We start from the raw sequence: 21,461 nt of genomic DNA, 5'->3' as shown, positions 1-21,461 counted from the left end.
TTTTTCCCCCTACATCCAACCTAAGTATTACATGCTTTGATAAAACACACCTTGATATTCTCTTCCTTCTGATCTGAGGCATACTTACAAAACCTTCAAATCATGATATTATATCTGTTTCCTTCTTTTACTTATAATTGTATTCAGGGCTTATCTTTAGTTTCAAGAATAATATTGGACATAAAAAAGGTTATTTAAAAATTTTATTGACTCAAAGATATAAATCCTTTCTTATGGCAAAGTTAACATTTCTAAAATGACTATTTGAATGGAAGGGACATTAAGACCCTTCATTTGATGAGGAAATGGCCTTCTTAATCTTTTATGGCAATTTAACTAGAACTTTTGTATTTATTTCTTATTTCTGTCTAACAATTATAATGATATAGCTGCCATTTAATGTTCAGTTACTATTTAAAACATTTTATTGATTTTATTGATATAGGACTATGATTCCCAATTGGCAGAATTTACTAGTGACAGAAACCAAACTCAAACTATATTACTCAAAGCAAAAGAAAATCAAAAACTTAGAGTTTAATGGCCATAGAATAAAGCAGCACAACAGGTTTACACATACATTGATATGGTTCAAATGGCATTAGTCTCATTGCCCCCCACAATACCAAAACGTATTTATTTCTCTCTCACTCTTCTCTTTCTCTCTCTCACACACACAAGCTCCATTCACACACACACACATTTCTTTCTGATCTTACGTTTGTTTTCCAAAATTTCTCTGTCATGAAAACATTCTTAAGGTACCCCCCACCCCATGGTCACTCCCTCCTAGTTTTTGCTCCTTTTTATCATCCTCTTTTCTCGAGCAGACATGGCATATGACTTGCTTCTAACCAACAGAATAAGGCACAAATGATGAGACATAGAGATTAATGTACATGATTACATTCTGTAAGACTGTATTGCCCATTTTGGGAAGGGACTCTTCCTTGCTGTCTTGATGAAGCAAACAGCTATGTTGGGGACACAAGACACAAATCATTGAGAGTGTGCTCTGGGAACTGAGGGTGGTCTCCACCCAATAGACAGCAAGAAAATAAGATCCTTCTTCCTATAACCATAAGGAATTAAATTCTATCAACAATGACATAAGCTTGAAGCAGATCCCGCTATAGTCAAGTTTCCATATTCAAATGCAGCCATGGTGGATATGTTGATTATAGCTTTGCAAAGGACCCAGATAAGCCATGTTAGACTCCTGGCTCTTAGAAACTGTGACCTAGTAAATTAATGCTGCTTTAAGCTGTTAAGTTTGTGACAATATATTTATGTAACAATAGAAAGTTAATACATCCCTTTCCACAAATATTTTCCATCTGTGCCAGTGATGATTCTAAAATGGCTACTTTAAGATTCCAGCCGTAATTTCCAGGACTGTGAATATGGTGAGATATTCAGCCATATTATATTATGTTACATGACAAAGAGATTTTGAAAATGTAATAAAGATTACTAACCAGTGGACTTTACTTAGTAAACTCTCAAAAAGAAAACTGAGTGAGCAGAAATTACTTTCTGCTTTTTCAAAGCAGAGTTTGTTGTTGATGTTGTTTTTATAATGACCAGCAGAAGAAAATAAAGTCATAGCTATTCCTAGTATGAGGACAATTTGATATCACAGGGTTGACATGAAGATAAAGGGGTATAACATGTCAAGGAATGCAGGTGGACCTCTAGAAGATGATAGTGACTCCTCTCTGACAGCCAACAAGGAAATGAGGACATCAGTCCTACAACCACAAGGAACTGAATTCTGTCAATGACCTGAAAGAGCTTAGAAGCAAATTCTTCTCAAAGTCTTCAGATATGAACTCAGCCTGATTGACACTTTGATTTCACCTTTGTGAGATCATAGGCAGAAAACACAGTTGAGCCTACCCAGACAGAAGTCATTTAATGAAATTATATAAAACATTTCTGCCTGTTGTAAGAATTGGCTATTAGATGTGAATGAGATGGACATACATTGGAGTGATTTTGGAAAAGCAGTGACATAACTAAACTCATGCAGAAGAAGGAAATCTGTAGGTGCTGTGCAGTGTATTAATTTGAAGAGAAGATAGGATTGGAAACAGGAAGATCAACTTGGCTTTCATTACAATAACCAGGTAAGAGAAGATAATGTCATACAGTAAAGTAATAACATTGAAGATGGTGAGAAACAGAGATGATATGCAAAATCCTAATGCCTGGTATAGCATGGATAATGAAAATTCACAATGGATGCCATAGAAATTAGCATAGTTACTAGGTAACATACCATATTGGAAAATACAAGATGAATAGAAAAGTTCAGTGTCAGAAAATATTTTGAAAATATATCTCATACATTTTGCTTATAGATTGGATAGAAGATGTATTTTCATGTTAAATTATATTTAAAGGACAATTTTAACAAACATGTCCTGCTAAGGGAAAGGCAACTTAAAAATAAAAATCCAGGTAACTTCACCAGGAAAGGTATTTATACAAGGTAACATGAGATATCTAAAATATATGATGGAAGGAAATGGTAAATATCAGTTAATAATCATGCTCAGCGAGAACTGCAGGGGTTCTTAATCATTTTTGATCCATGCACCTCTTTTTTGGAGTGGATTTATGAATTCATGAAAAATTTCCTATGAAAAAATTCATAGAAAATATACAGTTATACAAAGTTTTACAACATAATATATTAATGTAAGTATTTCTTCATTAACACATTAAGTAATAAGAAATAGTAGCACTTCTAAAACCTACCATAATATCAAAGTAGTGGTTAATTTATTATTTTGAGATATCTGCAACAACTGTAAGTTTACACAGAAATATATGTGTTATATTGGTGACAAGTAATAGTTAATCATAATACATGTATAATTTGTTACCTACATTTGTTTAGGAAATGTGAAATTTCAATTAGAGGATAGTGAACAAAAATATTTTTTTTTCTGCAGACAAATTTATGATCCCTCTGAATTCCATCCACGATCAACTACTGATACTCTAGTGATTGCTCTGCTGATCACCTTTATGACGTTTGGCTGCCCTTTCTCATCTTATCATGCTTCAACAAACCTTAACATTGAAGATTGTGCAAAAACAAAGGCACACATCCCTGACCTAAGAATGTTGGAACTTAAAGGGAGAAAGAAGTCAGGAAACATAATGAAGGAACTAATTTTTCCAAAGGCATGAGCTGAGGGTTTATATGTGTTGCAGTCTCTCAGTGGCAATAATTAATTTATTCACAATTAAGTCCTCTCTGAACCATTATTATAAAATTCACCTAAAGATGCTTTTATTTGCAAAAGACAGAAGAGTTTTGCTAACATTCCCTCTGCCATTGACTTTATTTTGAGAGAGATGAAGATTTAAGAGCACTGATAGTGCATACAATAGGCATATATTTGTACTTGTCTAGAAATAAAAACTTCTTGGCAACTTTATGAAATTACATTCATGTGAGAAAAAAATTTCATAGAGCAGAATATGTCTCAACCGTACGTCTCATTCCTTGGAAAGTTATTCAGTCAGTGTGCCAAGAAAAGTATTGAATAAAATTGATGTTTTTTATGGTTAATGAACCTGTAAAATGAAGTGAATTAAACACAAAACCCTAGGAATTACTTCTACTGAATACAGCAAGAATTCTTCAGTTGATCAGTTGCCCTAGCATTTATGGTTCATTGATTTAATTAGAACCTACCAAAATGATTTCATTATGAAAGAAAAAACATGTTTGAAGAGCAAGAGACATTTATGTGAATGTGTTTTATATGCTTATAAGACCATAAAGAACAATATTTTTAAAGAGCTTTGTAAACATATAAAGGAAAATAAATAGATGTTCAAAATTGGGAAATTTAATTGCTCTTGAACTATTGAAGCAATTGAGACGTTCTTAAAAGTTTTGTTTTGTTTTGTTTTGTTTTTGTTTTTTCACGGTACGCAGGCCTCTCACTGTTGTGGCCTCTCCCGTTGTGGAGCCCAGGCTCCAGACGCACAGGCTCAGCGGCCATGGCTCATGGGCCCAGCCGCTCCGCGGCATGTGGGATCTTCCCAGACCGGGGCACGAACCCGTGTCCCCTGAATCGGCAGGCGGACTCTCAACCACTGTGCCACCAGGGAAGCCCTTAAAAGTTTTAATTTTGCTTTTATTTTGTAGATTTTTTCTAAATTAAAATGTTAACATTCATAACAGTTAAGCTTTATTGTTTTATTTGAAAGTGAATTTTAAAAATCTCCAAATATTGAGAAACAGCTATAATAAGAACATAATTTGTTTTTAAAATGTTTATTCAAAAATGTTTTTCTTCTATGCTAAATCCTCAAAAGCTAACCTAGCTATACAGAACAAGTAAGATCCTGGTAAATACTTTTCAATGAAATTAAGCCAGATAACTTTCAGGTTTTCACAAAATTAAACAAATGAGTAATAGATGAAAATTCTGGTTTGGGATTTGCAAATTAGTCCCAAAAGAATTTGCCCAATGACACCTCCTCTGTACTGTGCACATGCTCTGTACCTAGTTTCAAGACACAAAGCTTACTTTTTCCTCATGTCGAATATGGACCATCCTTGTGGCTGCCTTGGACCACTGGAACATATTACAAGTGATAATTTGGGATTTCTGAGCTCAGGCACTGAGTGTAGCAAGCTTCATTCCTGCCGTGTGGAATCAAGTTGCCATGCTATACGAAGCCCACATAGTGATAGTGGAGAAACCACCTAGACTGAGCAGATGTTGAGAAAGGTTCCAGATATATGGCCTAAATCAAAGCATTCCATCTACACTCAAGTCCTTCCAGCCACTCCATCTAATACACTAGGCACATGAGGGAAGTCATATTGAATGTTGTAGCCAAGCAGACACTTGGCTACAAGAGGTGAGCTGTCACCACTGGACCCACAGAATTGTAAGACATAATAAAATGGTGGTGTTCTAAGCTACTGAATTTTGGAGGATCTTATTCCGAAGCAATTGACAACTGAAGAGTGAAACACCAACAATTGCAGCCTTATCCAAAGATTAAGCTTTTATACTCTACTTTTCTTGTGTGTGATATAAGTGAGGAACTTGAAAACCTTGGAAAGCATTGACTGAAATCAATCCCCTTTCTCCAAAATGAAACTTTCAGTAAATAACTTATTAGCATCTACCAACATACACTGCAATCTAGTAAGAGAGATGAGAAAGAATTTGAATAACTTCTGTTTATCCTGCCCCAATGGTTGCCTGAAAGCTATGAGTTTTAATAAATTATCATGAACACCTGGGAGATGTAGAGCACTGAATAGTACTTGAATAATAAACTTGAGAGATGTAAAGTTATTTTTGCTTAACTTTGTTTGAGCAGGAAATAGTCATATTTACTAAGCCGAGAAGAATATATATTTTAATAATTTAATAAGTAAATCATCAATCATTTAAAATATTATATTTATACAATCAATGTTATTTCCATTCTACTAACATTTCTTATGTGGAGATCACATTTGTTTCATTTCTATTATGTCACCATGTAAAAACTACAGATACAACCACTGCTAACATGGTTGGATAAAACAGACTTCATCTGTTTTTTTTTTTTTTTTCTTGTAATAGTTTAGTCTTTATTAGTCCTTATATGCCATTCAAAATATTGCATTAGTTGGTTGCATATGAAGTATCAGACATGAATTACTTAGCCTTATAAACAGCAGCACAAGAAATTTACATAAGCTAAATGCAATAAGTAACATTTTATGACACCTTTCATAAAGCGATATTAGAATTGTGCTTCATCAATATAACTAGGGAGAGGAGCTTCAAGATGGCAGAAGAGCAAGACGTGGAGATCACCTTCCTTCCCACAAATACACCAGAAATACATCTACATGTGGAAAAACTTCTACAGAACACCTACTGAACACTGGCAGAAGACCTCAGACTTCCCTAAAGGCAAGAAAGTCCCCACGTACCTGGGTAAGGCAAAAGAAAAAAGAAACAAAAAGGAGACAAAGAATAGGGACGGGACCTGCACCTCTGGGAGGGAGCTGTGAAGGAGGAAACGTTTCCACACACTAGAAGCCCCTTCGTGGGCGGACACTGCTAGTGGCGGAGGGGGGAGTTTCGGGACCACGGAGGAGAGTGCAGCCACAGGGGTGCGGAGGGCAAAGTAGATCGATTCCTGCACAGGGGATCGGTGCCGCCCAGCACTCACCAGCCCGAGAGGCTTGTCTGCTCACCCGCCGGGGTGGGCGGGGGCTGGGAGCTGAGGCTCAGGCTTCGGAGGTCGGATCCCAGGGAGAGGACTGGGGTTGGCGGCGTGAGCACAGCCTGAAGGGGGCTAGTGCGCCATGGCTAGCCGGGAAGGAGTCCGGGAAAAGTCTGGAACTGCCTAAGAGACAACAGACTTTTTCTTATCTCTTTGTTTCCTGGTGTGCAAGGAGAGGGGATTCAGAGCGCTGCTTAAAGGAGCTCCAGAGACGGGCACGAGCCGCGGCTGTCAGCACGGACCCCACAGACGGTCATGAGACGCAAAGGCTGCTGCTGCAGCCACCAAGAAGCCTGTGTGCGAGCACATGTCACTATCCACACACCCTGCTTCCGGGGAGCCTGTGCAGCCCACCACTGCTAGGGTCCCGTAATCCAGAGACTTTCCCAGGAAACACACTGCACACCTCAGGCTTTTGCAACGTCACGCTGGCCTCTGTTGCCACAGGCTCACCCCCCCATCCGTACCCCTCCCTCCCCCCAGCCTGAGTGAGCCAGAGCCCCCAGATCAGCTGCGCCTTTAACCCCGTCCTGAGTGAAGAAAAGACGCCCTCAGGCGACCTACATGCCGAGGCGGGTACAAATCCAAAGCTGAACCCCGGGAGCTGTGCGAACAAGGAAGAGAAAGGGAAATCTCTCCCAGCAGCCTCAGGAGCAGAGGATTAAATCTCCACAATCAACCTGATGTACCTGCATCTGTGGAATACCTGAATAGACAACGAATCATCCCAAATTGAGGATGTGGACTTTGGGAGCAATGATATATGTTTTTTTTTTTTTTCCCCCTTTTTCTCTATTTGTGAGTATGTATGTACATGCTTCTGTGTGTGATTTTGTCTGTATAGCTTTGCTTTAACCATTTGTCCTAGGGTTCTGTCTGTCCATTTTCTGTTTGTTTGTTTTTGTTTCAGTTTTTTTTTTTTTTAATTAAAACATTTTGTTTTCTATACTTACCTGGCAGGGGAGATACCATGATCACGAAGGTGGTTTTCCGAGGGAGGGGCTTATCCATTGCACTCCAGATGTGCTGACCCCTGCGATTTCCCCAAATGTGGGAAACTCGACTGCATAATTTGTGGTAGTGGGGGACTGTGTTCACGCTTTCCCCTGAAAAAAGAAAAAAAACATTGTTTTCTTAATAACTATTATTTATGTTTTATTTTAGTAACTTTATTTTATTTTACTTTATTTTATTTTATTCTATCTTCTTCTTTCTTTCTTTTTTTTTCTCCACTTTATTCTGAGCTGTGTGGAGGACAGGCTGTTGGTGCTCTAACCAGGCATCAGGGCTGTGCCCCTGAGGTGGGAGAGCCAAGTTCAAGACACTGGTCCACAAGAAACCTCCCAGCTCTACATAATATCAAATGGTGAAAATCTCCTAGAGATCTCCATCTCAACGCCAAGACCCAGCTCCACTCAACGACCAGCAAGCTACCGTGCAGGACACCGTATGCCAAACAACTATCAAGACAGGAACACAACCCCATCCATTAGCACAGAGGCTGCCTAAAATCATAATAAGGCCACAGACACCCCAATACACACCACCAGATGTAGACCTGCCCACCATAAAGACAAGAAACAGCCTCATCCACCAGAACACAGGCACTAGTTCCCTCCACCAGGAAGCCTACACAACCCACTGAGCAAACTTTAGCCACTGGGGACAGACACCAAAAACAACGGGAACTACGAACCTGCAGCCTGTGAAAAGGAAACCCCAAACACAGTAAGTTAAGCAAAATGAGAAGACAGGGAAACACACAGCAGATGAAGGAACAAGGTAAAAACCCACAAGACCTAGCAAATGAAGAGGAAATAGGCAGTCTACATGAAAAAGAATTCAGAATAATGATAGTAAAGATGAAATCTTAGGAATACAATGGAGAATATACAAGAAACGTTTAACAAGGAATTAGAAGAACTAAACAGCAAACAAACAGAGATGAACAACACAATAAATGAAATTAAAAATTCTCTAGAAGGGATCAATAACAGAATAACTGAGGCAGAAGAACGCATAAGTGACCTGGAGGATAAAATAGTGGAAATAACTACTGCCAAGCAGAATAAAGAAAAAATAATGAAAATAATTGAGGACAGTTTCAGAGACTTCTGGGACAACATTAAACACACCAACATTAGAATTATAGGGGTCCCAGAAGAAGAAGAGAAAAAGAAAGGGACTGAGAAAATATTTGAAGGGGTTATAGTTGAAAATTTCCCTAACATGGGAAAGGAAATAGTTAATCAAATCCAGGAAGCACAGAGAGTCCTATACAGGATAAATCCAAGGGGAAACATGCCAAGACACATATTAGCCAAACTGTCAAAAATTAAATACAAAGAACAAACATTAAACACAGCAAGGGAAAAACAAAAAGTAACACATAAGTGAATCCCCATAAGGTTAACGGCTGATCTTTCATCAAAAACTCTGCAAGCCAGAAGGGAGTGGCAGAACATATTTAAAGTGATGAAAGAGAAAAACCTACAGCCAAGATTACTTTACCCAGCAAGGATCTCATTCAGATTTGACGGATAAATTAAAAGCTTTACAGACAAGCAAAAGCTAAGATAATTCAGCACCACCAAACCAGCTTTACAACAAATGCTAAAGGAACTTCTCTAGGCAGGAAACACAAGAGAAGGAAAAGACCTACAATAATAAACCCAAAACAATTAAGAAAATGGTATTAGGAACATACATATCCATAATTACCTTAAATGTAAATGGATTAAATGCTCTAACCAAAAGACATAGACTGGCTGAAAGGATACAAAAACAAGACCTGTATACATGCAGTGTAGAAGAAACCCACTTCAGACCTAAGGACACATACAGACTGAAAGGAAGGGGATGGAAAAAGATATTCCATGAAAATGGAAATCAAAAGAAAGCTGGAGTAGCAATTCTCATATCAGACAATATAGACTTTAAAACAGACTCTTACGAGAGACAAAGAAGGACACTACATAATGATCAAGGGATCAATCCAAGTAGAAGATATAACAATTGTAAATGTTTATGCACCCAACAGAGGAGCACCTCAATACATAAGGCAAATGCTAACAGCCATAAAAGGGGAAATCAACAGCAACACAATCATAGTAGGGGACTTTAACACCACACTTTTCACCAATGGACAGATCATCCAAAATGAAAATAAATAAGGAAACACAAGCTTGAAATGATACATTAAACAAGATGGACTTAATTGATATTTATAGGACATTCCGTCCAAAAACAACAGAATTCACTTTCTTCTCAAGTGCTTATGGAACATTCTCCAGGATAGAGCATATCTTGGGTCACAAATCAAGCCTTGGTAAATTTAAGAAAGTTGAAATTGTATCAAGCATCTTTTCCAACCACAACACTGTGAGACTAGATATCAATTACAGGAAAAACTCTGTAAGAAATACAAACACATGGAGGCTAAACAACACATTACTTAATAACCAAGAGATCACTGAAGAAATCAAAGAGGAAATCAAAAAATACCTTGAAATAAATGACAATGAAAACATAATGACCAAAAACCTATGGGATGCAGCAAAAGAAGTTCTAAGAGGGAAGTTTATAACTATACAAGCCTACCTTAAGAAACCAGAAACATCTCAAATAAACAACCTAACCTTACACCAAATGTATCTCATTCTCTTTCTCCAGGATATTTTAGTTGTCACATCAATAACTGATAATTTGACAAAGAGTTAGTAGGTACATTTTGTAGCATCACCTTTTAGGTCATATATTTGCTATTAAAATCTTGAATCTATCTCTAGTTAGAAAAGTGTAATAGATAAAAATAATTTGTGGTTTTTACTTGTTCTTCACTTGCATTTGCCACCATCAGTGAAAATAGAAAATGGATTGACTGTATTTCCTTTCCTACCACTTATTTACAATGTGCTAAATATCTAAGGCTATTAGATATAAACGTAAGCAAATGCAGTTATTTGACTATTATGAACATATAATCTCTAAGTGATACCAGATATTGATTAGCTATATACTTATTTAAAGCAAAGGATCCTTTAGTCTTAGAACAGTAGTGGCTAATACTTTCTAGAATGCTGTGTTCAACACTGTTCTAATGAATTAATATAATGAAACCTTCATTAGTTAAAACTAGGATACTTAGAATTATCCTATGAAGAGACTATTATTACACCCATTTTAAAGATGAAGAAATGGAGACAAGGGCTTTAAAATAACTTTTCCAAAATCAAATCAGTGAAAAGTAAATGGTATAGACAGCGTTCAAACCAAAAGTTGCCATTGCGCTATTTATAAGAAATTATGAAACGTCAAGAGGAGATAATCATAAATCAGGAATTGCAATACTAAATCTCCCATGATTATCTATATGACTTTGGTGACTTTAGATGGGTCTGTTTTGAGAATATTTTTGAAAAGTTTTTGGGTTTCAGAAATATTCTCAAAACACACCCATCTAAAGCCTCAAATTTCTACTCAATAGGGAATATTTGTCTACTCAAGATAGTTTTCTCAGTGGCCATTAGACATCATGTCTTCAAATATGTTATGGCTTTCATCCAAATAATAATAATTGTCACAATCATTGTGAATGAATAACAAGTAATAAAGAATGCAAATTCAGCACAATTCTTTGCCAGAGTGAACCCTTAATAAATCATAACTAATATTACCACTACTACCTTTATCATTAATAGTCCCATCCCTAATGCTATTATTGCTAGTGTTCATAAAACTACAACTAAAATTAAACTCTGACATTTTAAAAGAGCAATTAATATTAAGATTTTAATAAATATTGTATTGTGATTTAAAGATTAGTAGGGAACTTAAAATACCTAAAATTCTATAATCCTGAAAACAACATGGTTTATGCAAAGATACCAAAGAAGTGATGAGATAGCACCAAGAGGATGAGGTGAGTGTGTTACACTGTCTGGCTGTCATCCCCACAAATTTTCTCTCCACCTCATTTATTCAGCCAGTACTATTAACTTCTTTCATGTTATTTTACCCACTCCTACCCCCCAATGATAAAATATCCCTCAGCCCAGGTGGAAAATGAGGAAGTCTGGGAAATTAATTAGGTTATTTGTTACATATCAAACTGGAAAAAGCAATTTAGCATTTTAAGAATTTCTTTATGCAACAAATTATATTGACTTCTAGAGAAGAATTAGAGAAAATAATCTTACCCAGGGTTATACATCAGGACTATATTTTTAATATCATAAAGCAAAGAATTGTGAATATTGCAGTAGCTATTAATGATTATTTATTACTAGTGTTATCTGTACATTTTACTTCTTTTTTAAAATAATAATGATGATAAGAGTAAAAAAAACAGTATTGGGATTTAGTACTTAGTTGAAATTTAATAATATTTCTGAAAAGAGCTTCAATATTAATCCACATATTGTTTAGTTAGCTTTTAAATTGTTTCATTATTTTATAGAGGCAAATCAACAAGAAAATGGAAGGGAAGCCCTTAGAGTGCTAGTTTTTTACAAGTAAAACTCAAGTCTCTCATTCTTCATTGTGTTCTAGTCCTGGGCACCATGATTGACACATAATTGGTGCCTACCACATGCAAGTTGAATCAATTCAGGAGCATTTTATTTGAAATCACATAATGTTTGTTACATGTATTTAATGTCTATTTAAGTGCAGTTGATCTTTGAACAACATAAGTTTGAACTACACGGGTGCACTTACACTTGCTTTTTGTTTTGTTTTGTTTTGTTTTAAATACTACAGCACTACATGATCTGCAGTTGGTTGAATCCACAGATGTGGAACTGTGGGTTGCGAGGGCCAACTATGGGACATGAGCATCCTAAAATTTTGGTATCTGAGAAGGGTCTTGGAACCAGTCCCCAGGGAATAGCAAACGACAACTCTACTCGCAATTAAATAAGTCACTTCAAATAAGTTAATTTGTGTTAATAATCAGTTTTCCTATAATTAATTCAAAATCAAATATTAAGGGAGATTTTCATTTTCCACAGACTCTTTAATGTAAGAGCTTTCTGATTTACTAGTTCATGAAATATTCACCATTAATAGCAGATTCAGAGATCATTCTAGAAGGTTAAACACTTCATTTGATTATTGGTAGCAGTCAGTACAACAAGCATTAAGTTAAGCCTGGGTTCAACATCATTACTTTTATTTCCACAACATTAAAGAGTCAATTATTGAAAATACATTGAAAATAATGTTACTTGTGGATAAAAAATGCCTCATTGAATAGGCAAAGGACTTTGAAAGAGAAACTCTAAAAGCCAGGTATGCAACTATAATTTAAATTTAATTGAAAGAATATGCTAGTGCAGTCCTAGATGATATAGAATGTCTCATTATGTTTGAACCAAATATGAAACCCAGCTGGGGAAGAAAGTGAATGGGGGAAGTTAAAGTGTGAATCACTTACAAGCAGGCCTGATGTTTTTTTAGACAACCTGTATCTTTTCCTAGATATCCCTTCTATCTGTTGACAGGTTTCTGTCTTGCTAAATCTGAGACGTAAACTGGGTTTCCTATTAACAGAATTTTTCCAAGATATTATTCTATCATGAAATAGTAATGAATATGGTGTTTAGGAAATCTATTAGTAGGACATGCAAATAGAGTAGATATTTTCTTGTTTATATAGTTAATAATTTAGAGAAAGAAACTGAAATTTGTATCCAAATTTCACCCTGTTATTTTCCTAATTCCCTACCTTGCTCTCTTACATTTGTAAAGAGCCAGTCAGTGAGTTGATTTGCAGTGTGATGACATAGTAGTGTTCTCTTGTGTTTGAAGATGGCAGTCTTGCATCAAGTTTGAAGCACACTTTGATTTCATTAGCGATAGGATTTTTGTAGCCTTGTTGGAAATATTAATAAAAACTGCACAGATTGCTTAAAGTTAATTGGTGAAACACTTCAAAATGCTGTGCCGTCTCTATAGAATGACTAGATCAAACTTGGAAAGCCAAAATTGGAACTTTCAATTCACTCTAACGGAGTCTAGCTATATATGTATTCTGACTTCAGAATTCATTGCAAACTGATTTTTCAAATGTCTTAAAAATACTGTCCAACTTAGGTCCCTATTTGTTACCTCTTTATGTATATTTTCACCAAAAGCCTTGCAAATGCTTTCAAAAACTCACAGAAGTGCCTGGATAAAAAATAACTTTATTTTCAGCTCAGTTCTCAATTTTATTGGGCACATTTCCACTTCCAACTTATCTCTAAGCACTATCTACCTAAGGATTCAACTACTTCACCTCAGACAAAGAAACAAAAATACCCTTGATAAGAAACTAAAGCATACAAGAAAACTAATTCATTCAATCCAGCCAACAAATTTGCAATGAGCACCTGTCCTGTAATAGGCCCTGTATGTGAGCCAAGGATGCGGGAATGAACAGAGGAGAGAAATTACTTGCTCCTGCGGAGTTGTCTTGTTTTTTCAGTTCAATCATCTGAGTTGGAAGTGATCTTAATAGGGGCAGGTGTGAGAAACTGCTACCCATTAAAAAAAAAATCCATGGGGAAGATCCAATTTAAAAGATAAAATTGTTCATTTTTCCACTCTTCCTTTAAGTTCATATTACTTCTGTGAAACAATCCATTTTCATTAATTCAGTGAGTAACACAGAGATCATCTAATTAATATGAATTATTAATTGCATGTGATTTATATTTATATATTAATATATAATGTAAATATGTATGCTATGTATATATAATATAAATATGCTTTTTACTATATATAATAAAATATATATTATGTACTATTTAATATTTATACAATATGTTTATAATATATTATGTAGTTATTATATATTTAATATATATTATTTACAATATAAATATATATGCATATTTATTTATATGTTTTATATTTAGACTCTGCTTTGCCTCAGGGGTCAAGCCAAGAAGACAATTAGACAAATGTTCTAAGATACAAATGCAACAACTTTTGAAATTTAGCTATTTCACAGATTCTTGAAACACAGGAAGTGAATACTTGCTCAAAACAAACATGTGGAACAAACTATCTACCATATTTAAAGTAGGATGGCTTGTAGATGACAACAAATAGGAAAAGATCAGCTTTGGGGCTAAACCTGCCAATTCAGATTCTTCTAGAGTTTGTAAAATGTATTTCCCTATAAGCATTGCCTGTTCTATCAAGTACTCCAAAGATAGTGCTGTAATGATTAAAAATTAAAAAGCAGTCTACCAACTTCAGTGTATTTTTTCAAAAGAATTAAAGTCAGGATCTCGAAGAGGTATCTGCACTCCCATGTTCATTGTAGTATTATTTACAATAGCCAAAACGTGAAAACAATCCAGATGTCCATCAACAGATAAATGGATTTTTAAAAGGTGGTTATACATACAGTGGAATATTATTCAGTCTTAAAATAAAAAGAAAAAAATCCTGTGCTACATGACAACATGGGTGAACCTAGAGGATACTACCCTAAGTGATATAAGCCAGTCACAGAAGAACAAACACTGCTAAGTGGAAGGTGGAATGGTGGTTGCCAGGGCCTGGAAGAATGGGAGATATGAGGACATGTTGTTCAATGGGTAAAAAAATTCCTGTAATGCAGGATGAATAAGTTCTAGAGACCAGCTAAACAACATAGCACCTGTAGTTAACAGTACTGTATTGTGCACTTACAAATTTAAGAGGATACATCTCATGTTGTGGTCTTACCACTACAATCAATCAAAGGGTCGCAAGGAAACTTTTAGAGGTGTTAGCTCTGGCTATCACTTTGTAGTAATGGTTTTACTGGCATATATATATATATATATATATATATATATATATATATATATATATGTCTAAACTCATCAAATGGTGAATATTAAATGTGCAGTTTTTAATATATCAATTATACCTCAATAAAGCTGTTCAAATTTTTAAAGGAAAAATAGGTAATCTTCACTAAGGTTTTAATAATGAATCACTTTACATATATTTGTAATGAACAACAAAGCAACACATCCTGTGCTCATTTTAATAGAGCATGAATATCAATTTATTTAAAAACAACAAAAATTCTGTTAGAAATGTCATGCTTATTTTAGCCTGAGACTAGGAACTGAACTCAATGTGAACAAATCTAGCTGTAGACCCATGGCTGCTGTCAGCCAGCACAGCAGTGTTGTCTCTCCTTGACCCTGAGTAGCATAATCAATCACTCACTCAAATGGACAAGCTCAAAAATCAACAGATGCTCTATCCAAAAAGTCAAGATCACACTAGGATTCAGCCTGTTGTTCTTCTTTTTTCTGATGCTTAGGGGAATTAAAAAAAAATGAAAAAGAAAACAAGAAAAGGAAAGAAAATCTAAGTGAACAGTGTCTAGTACCATTTATTCTCTGCAATTTACTCAATTTTGGAAACAGCTGCAGGCTTCTAACTTTGTTAGTGTTAACTGTATTTCACAGTTTCACTACTCATTTATTGTCTACTTGCCTCTTTGGAATTAACAAATTTTCTACTTCCTTTAAAAAAGCCCAATGTATTATTGATGGAGTACTCTCTCTCTAACGTGGTAAGAAATACCCCAGACACAAAGATATATTTAACAATATATTTACTCTCATGGGGAAGACAATTATTTTGGTTCTGTATTCATTGCATACATTTTCCAACTAAATCTAAAAGGCTGTATAGATTTTCTACACAAGCAGTATCTAAAGTTCTTCTACAGCTACGTGTGTTTCAATGTTGAAATTTTCTTGCAGAATATTCACATTTCAAAGGGCAAATGTGAGTTCTATCCTATTAGGTTTCAATACTGGTAGTTGTGGTGAAGTCCTACTACACACTAGTTACTGTGCTTTTGGGGTAGGAATCTACAAAACTCTTCAATGCCACATGCAACTTGAATGATCTTAGGCAAGTCTTTAATTTGTCTAAGCTTCAGTTATATAATGTATAAAATGATTTTAAATTCTTGGTGTTAGCTCGCTAAGTTGCTGCCAGTAAAGTCTAAGCAAAGTGCCATATAATTAATAAACATTAGCTAACATTCTTTATTCACTGCTATTATTATTCCACTTATTGTGGTGATAACTTGTTCTTTGGTTTGAAATAAAATTTAAATAAGATTGCTCCCTGGTGAATATGTAAAGTTAACATTTTATTCTCCATTAAGGAAATAGCTAAGTAACTTCCTGCCTTCACATTTCTACAAATAAGTGGCAAAAGACGACATTGGAAGTTGGTGGTGCTCTTTTTGGTAACTGTAGATTTATGAGCAAATATCTCTACTCTTTCTTTCTAGAAGCATCTCCTTCTGGTTCCCTCCATTCCTCCTCTCTATGTAGAGGTTGTCTAAGATCTTGGTCCTGACAGGCTTAGACACTTCTCATAGAGTCTCTGAAAGAAAATAAGATAAGCCTGTAAAAGCTGACCTAAGAAAAAACATGCACTGACCTTCTCTTGATGTAGTTTGCTTTATTTCCTGCACATAAAAAAAAAATTGAAAAGAGCATTTGTAACTCATTGTGAATTAAAATTTTCTAATAGTTTCTGTGACATTGTTCAGTTTTTATATAGCAATTACATCATAACATGGAAATAAAATATTTAATGGTATATAATATGAAGAAAATATTTAATAAATGTTAAAAAGAGCAACATAGGACCTAATCTATTTAAGGCTAGTATAACAAAGGATTTTATAGAATAGCGAGGTTTCTGACACCACAATTACAAAACAAGATATGTTGTTGTTGTTTCATGACTTAGTCAGAAATGACATTCAGATATCTGTCAGTGAATGAAAAGGATGAATGAAAATAAAATTTAATTGTGTTTTTTCAAATTCTAATTTTTATTTTATTGTGGTAGGAACACTTGAGATGAGATTTCTACCCTCTTAACAAAGTTTTAAGTGTACAAAGCAAGATCGTTAACTACAGGCCCAATATTGTATAGCAGAGTTTCACATTTATCTTGCATTAAAGAAATTTACACCCACTGAGTAACACCCTCCCCTTCCCCTACTTCCTGCTCCTGGCAACCACAGTTCTGCTCTCTGCTTCTAAATATTTGACTATTTTAGAAACCTTATATCAGTAAAATCAAACAGGGTTTGTCCTTCTGTGACTGGCTTATTTCACTTAGGATAATGTCTTCCAGGTTCATCCATGTTATCATATTTCACAGGATTTTCTTCTTTATATAAGCCTTAAAAATATTTCATTGTATGTATATACCACATTTTCTTTTCTTTTTTTTTTTTTTTAAAGAAGATGTTGGAGGTAGGAGTGTATTAATTAATTTATTTATTTTTGCTGTGTTGGGTCTTCGTTTCTGTGCGAGGGCTTTGTCTAGTTGTGGCAAGCGGGAGCCACTCTTCATGGTGGTACAGGGGCCTCTCACTATCGCGGCCTCTCTTGTTGCGGAGCACAGGCTCCAGACGCGCAGGCTCAGTAGTTGTGGCTCATGGGCCTCGTTGCTCCACGGCATGTGGGATCCTCTCAGACCAGGGCTCGAACCTGTGTCCCCGGCATTAGCAGGCAGATTCTCAACCACTGTGCCACCAGGGAAGCTCTACCACCTTTTCTTTATCCCTTCATCTGTCGATGGACATTTTAGTTGCTTCCATGGCTTGGTTATTGTGAACAGTGCAGAAATAACCACAGAAGTGCAGATATTTCTTCAAGATCTTGATTTCAATTCTTCTGGACAAATACCCAGAAGCTAGATTGTTGGATCATATAATAGTTGTATTTGGAATTTACTGAGGAACTTCCATATTGTATTCTGTAGCAGCTGCACCATTTTGCATTCTGAACCAACAGTAAGCAAGGGTTCCAGTTGCTCCACCTTGCCAGAAACTTGTTCTTTCTCTCTTTTTTTTTTATATATGGAGATTTTGTTAAAAACAAGAATTTCATATGAGACAGAGAGAGAGAGAAAGAAGGAAGGAAAGAAAAAGAAAGAAAGGAAGGAAGAAAGAAAGAAAGAGAAAGAAAGAAAGAAAGAAAGAAAGAAAGAAAGAAAGAAAGAAAGAAAGAAAGAGAAAGAAAGAAAGAAAGAAAGAAAGAGAAAGAAAGAAAAAGGGGAAAAAAGGAAGAAAGAAATCCAAATTCAGTCTGTGGTGGTGTACCTGGGGGCACTAAGTTAGAGTTCTGTTGCCAAGTGATGAAGGAGGGTGAAGTCATGAGTGTCTTCTCCATTGCTACCACTTATTATTCTGTAAAAATAGCTTGAACATCTGGGTTTAACTGTAAAACAATAGCCTCCAAAATCCTAGTTGTTCAAGCAGACAAAAATGTTTTTAATTACACTTTATACCATTCCCCTTCAGACTTAAACAATATCCATTTTGACATAAATATGTTATTCTCCTTATATAAAGTAATATATTTTTATTAAATTAATATATTTTGTATACAACATTATACATGACGTTAGATGTCACTTGTGTATCACAAACCAGTGACAGAGCAATGAATGTTTCTGCTGAACACAACTCTTAAAAGAGATAAAAACACAATAATCTTTCTGTATCAAGGCAACTTAGCACTGCTGAGGCAAAGCAAATTGGAGGAGATAAGTGAAAAGAAAAAGCAAATCCCATGGACCTGTGAGCTAATATTTTTATGTATATTTTCCTTCAGGGCCTTGGCTGATTCTAGACTCAGGACAAGCATCTGAGGATCAGGTCAGTGACGGAATAGTAAGAAACTACTAGTGAGATACCAAAACTCTGTCGGATTTCGTCAAGACATCTGCTGAATTCTGAACCTGCACAAGCCAGAAGGCTAATTATCCAAGCAATTAGGAGTTTTGGGCAACTATATGCTACCGAGAAGATAAAGATTAAGATTTTGGAACGGCCAAGAGGAGAGGCCATGGTGAATACTTAAAACTCTGGTTGAGCATCCCTGCAGGACAGTGCCCTCAGAGCATAATGGTGGAACTGCAAACCAGCTGCTCTTCTGCCCCATTGCTAATTGGTTTTAAGTAATCAGGTCCCCCTCTATCAGTTTACTAAAGGAAAGTGTAAGTCTTCTGTGATAGTTCTCAATTGCTTCATAACAAATTACCACGCATTTACTGTTTTGAAACATTATCACAGTTCTGTTCTGTAGATCATAAGTCTGAAATGGCATGGCTGGACTCTCTGCTTGTGTCAAAAGTCTGAAGGCATAGTGTCAGCCTGCCTGAGTTCTTTTCTGGAGGCTCATTCTTATTGGCAGAATTTAGTTCCTTGCATTTTTAAGACCGAGATGCCAGTTTTCCAGTTTTCTTACTGGCTGACCACCAGGGTCCACTCTCAGCTGTGAGAGGCCAGGTTCATGGTACTTGTCTCACTTCGTTCAAATCAATGGTATATTTAGTCCTTCTTATGCTTTGAAACTCTGACTTTCTTATCTGCAACCAGCCTGGTAAATTCTGTTTTTAAAGGGTTCATGTGATTATGTCAGACTTACCTAAAGAATCTCCCTGTCTTAAGGTCAATTATGCCATCTAACAAAATCTAATGAATGGAAGTAAAATCCATTATATCTATCGTTCCAAGGATTATGCAAGGCATGTACACCAGGAACATGAATCTTGGAGACATCTTAGAATTCTGCCTAACACAGGCCACATTCTGGCCTGCAATGATACTTGTCCCTCCCAAATGCAAAATACTTTTACCACAAAACCCCTTCCTATTACAACAGTAGTTCAAAGTCCTAAATCTTTTCATCTCAACAGTCTAAAATTTCATCATCTAAATCACTTAAATCAGAGTACATCAGACTTCAGGGTAGAATCCATTGTGTATAACTCTTGGGACACAAGTCTTCTCCATCTATGTATCTATGAAACTAAACAGACAACTTATCTGTCCCCTGGCATCTTCTCTCTGAAGAGAAATCTCATGCAAAATTTTTCTATGCTTTTTGTACAGGGTTGCAACATTTCATCAAAAATAATCTGTTAAGAAAAGAAAAAGGATCATATGATCAAAAACCAGTCCTCAGATGATCAAATATGAGTTACCTGGCAAGAACTTTGAAATATTTATAATATATTTTATGTATAATGCATAATCATATATATGCCAAATGAGAGAAAATGGTTAAAATAAACAAAGCATGGGAAATTTTCATCAGATAATTGAAATATACTTGACAAATCAAATGAAATAATAGTAATGTAACGAATAAAATATTGGGAATTCAGATATCAATAGATGAGTTTAACAATGAGCTAAAGTCATCAGAACAGAGAATTTTTCTATTGGAAATAGCAATTGAAAATATTCAGATAGAATCACAAAGATCTGTGCATTTGAACAGTTTCTGCTTAGTGACTATTAGGAATGGTTCTGCACATGCTTTTTTGGAACTATGTGTACATCTCTTTTGACAACAGAGATGTTAGTGGAATTTCTCATTCAGGCTTAGAAAATATTGCCAACAGTTTTGCAAAGTGGTTGTACAAGTTGACATGCTCATTAGGAAGCTATGGAAGCTCCATTTACTCCATATCCTCTCCCTCACTTGGCATTGTCAGGCTCTCCCCAGTCAGACACATGCCAAGATTTTCTTTCTCTCTCTCTCTTCCTTCCTTCCTTTCTCTCTCTCTCTCTCTCTTTCTTTCTTTCTTTCATTTTGACAGTGGTGTGGCCTTGTACTTTTATCCCATTGTGAATTTAATTAGAATTTCTTTGATGAGTCATGACCTTACCTTTCACATAATTATGAAAATGTTCATTTCTTATAACTTTTTTTCTCATTTCTTATAAATTTTTAAGAAATAGAATCCCTTTATCACATTGAGAATGTTCTTTTCTCTTCGTATTTTACCTGTCTTTAAGCAACAGTGCTGTTAACTGTTAGTTTTTTCATCATAAAAATGATTTTCTCCTTTATTATGTGAATGCAGTGAACGACATTGACTTTTGAATGTCAAACCACCCTTACTTTCATGATATATTTTCTTAACTCCACATATATGTGTATTTGAAATATTATGTACATTATATATGTATATGATATCATATGTATACATGTATATCATATTTATATATGATGTAGACACACACATATGTACGGGTTAGATTTGCTAATATTTTTAGGATTTTCATACCTAATTGAAGTTAAACACATTATTTAGATTTACGGAGGAAATTGTCAGAAGAACTACAGCCAGAAAGGGTTAAAATA

The 21,461-nt window shown here is 35.5% G+C and overlaps 1 non-coding gene across 1 annotated transcript; it reads left to right on the top strand.

Moving 5' to 3' along the window:
* The first annotated feature begins 7,209 nt into the window (after positions 1 to 7,209).
* LOC116753758 lies at positions 7,210 to 7,373 on the top strand. Its single transcript, XR_004349860.1, has one exon. It is a non-coding gene; the product is annotated as a U1 spliceosomal RNA (small nuclear RNA).
* The last annotated feature ends 14,088 nt before the right edge of the window (positions 7,374 to 21,461 follow it).

The sequence above is a fragment of the Phocoena sinus genome, chromosome 4, assembly GCF_008692025.1.
Source record: "Phocoena sinus isolate mPhoSin1 chromosome 4, mPhoSin1.pri, whole genome shotgun sequence".
In the NCBI taxonomy this organism is placed as follows: domain Eukaryota; kingdom Metazoa; phylum Chordata; class Mammalia; order Artiodactyla; family Phocoenidae; genus Phocoena; species Phocoena sinus.
This window is presented reverse-complemented; position numbering and strand designations above follow the sequence as displayed.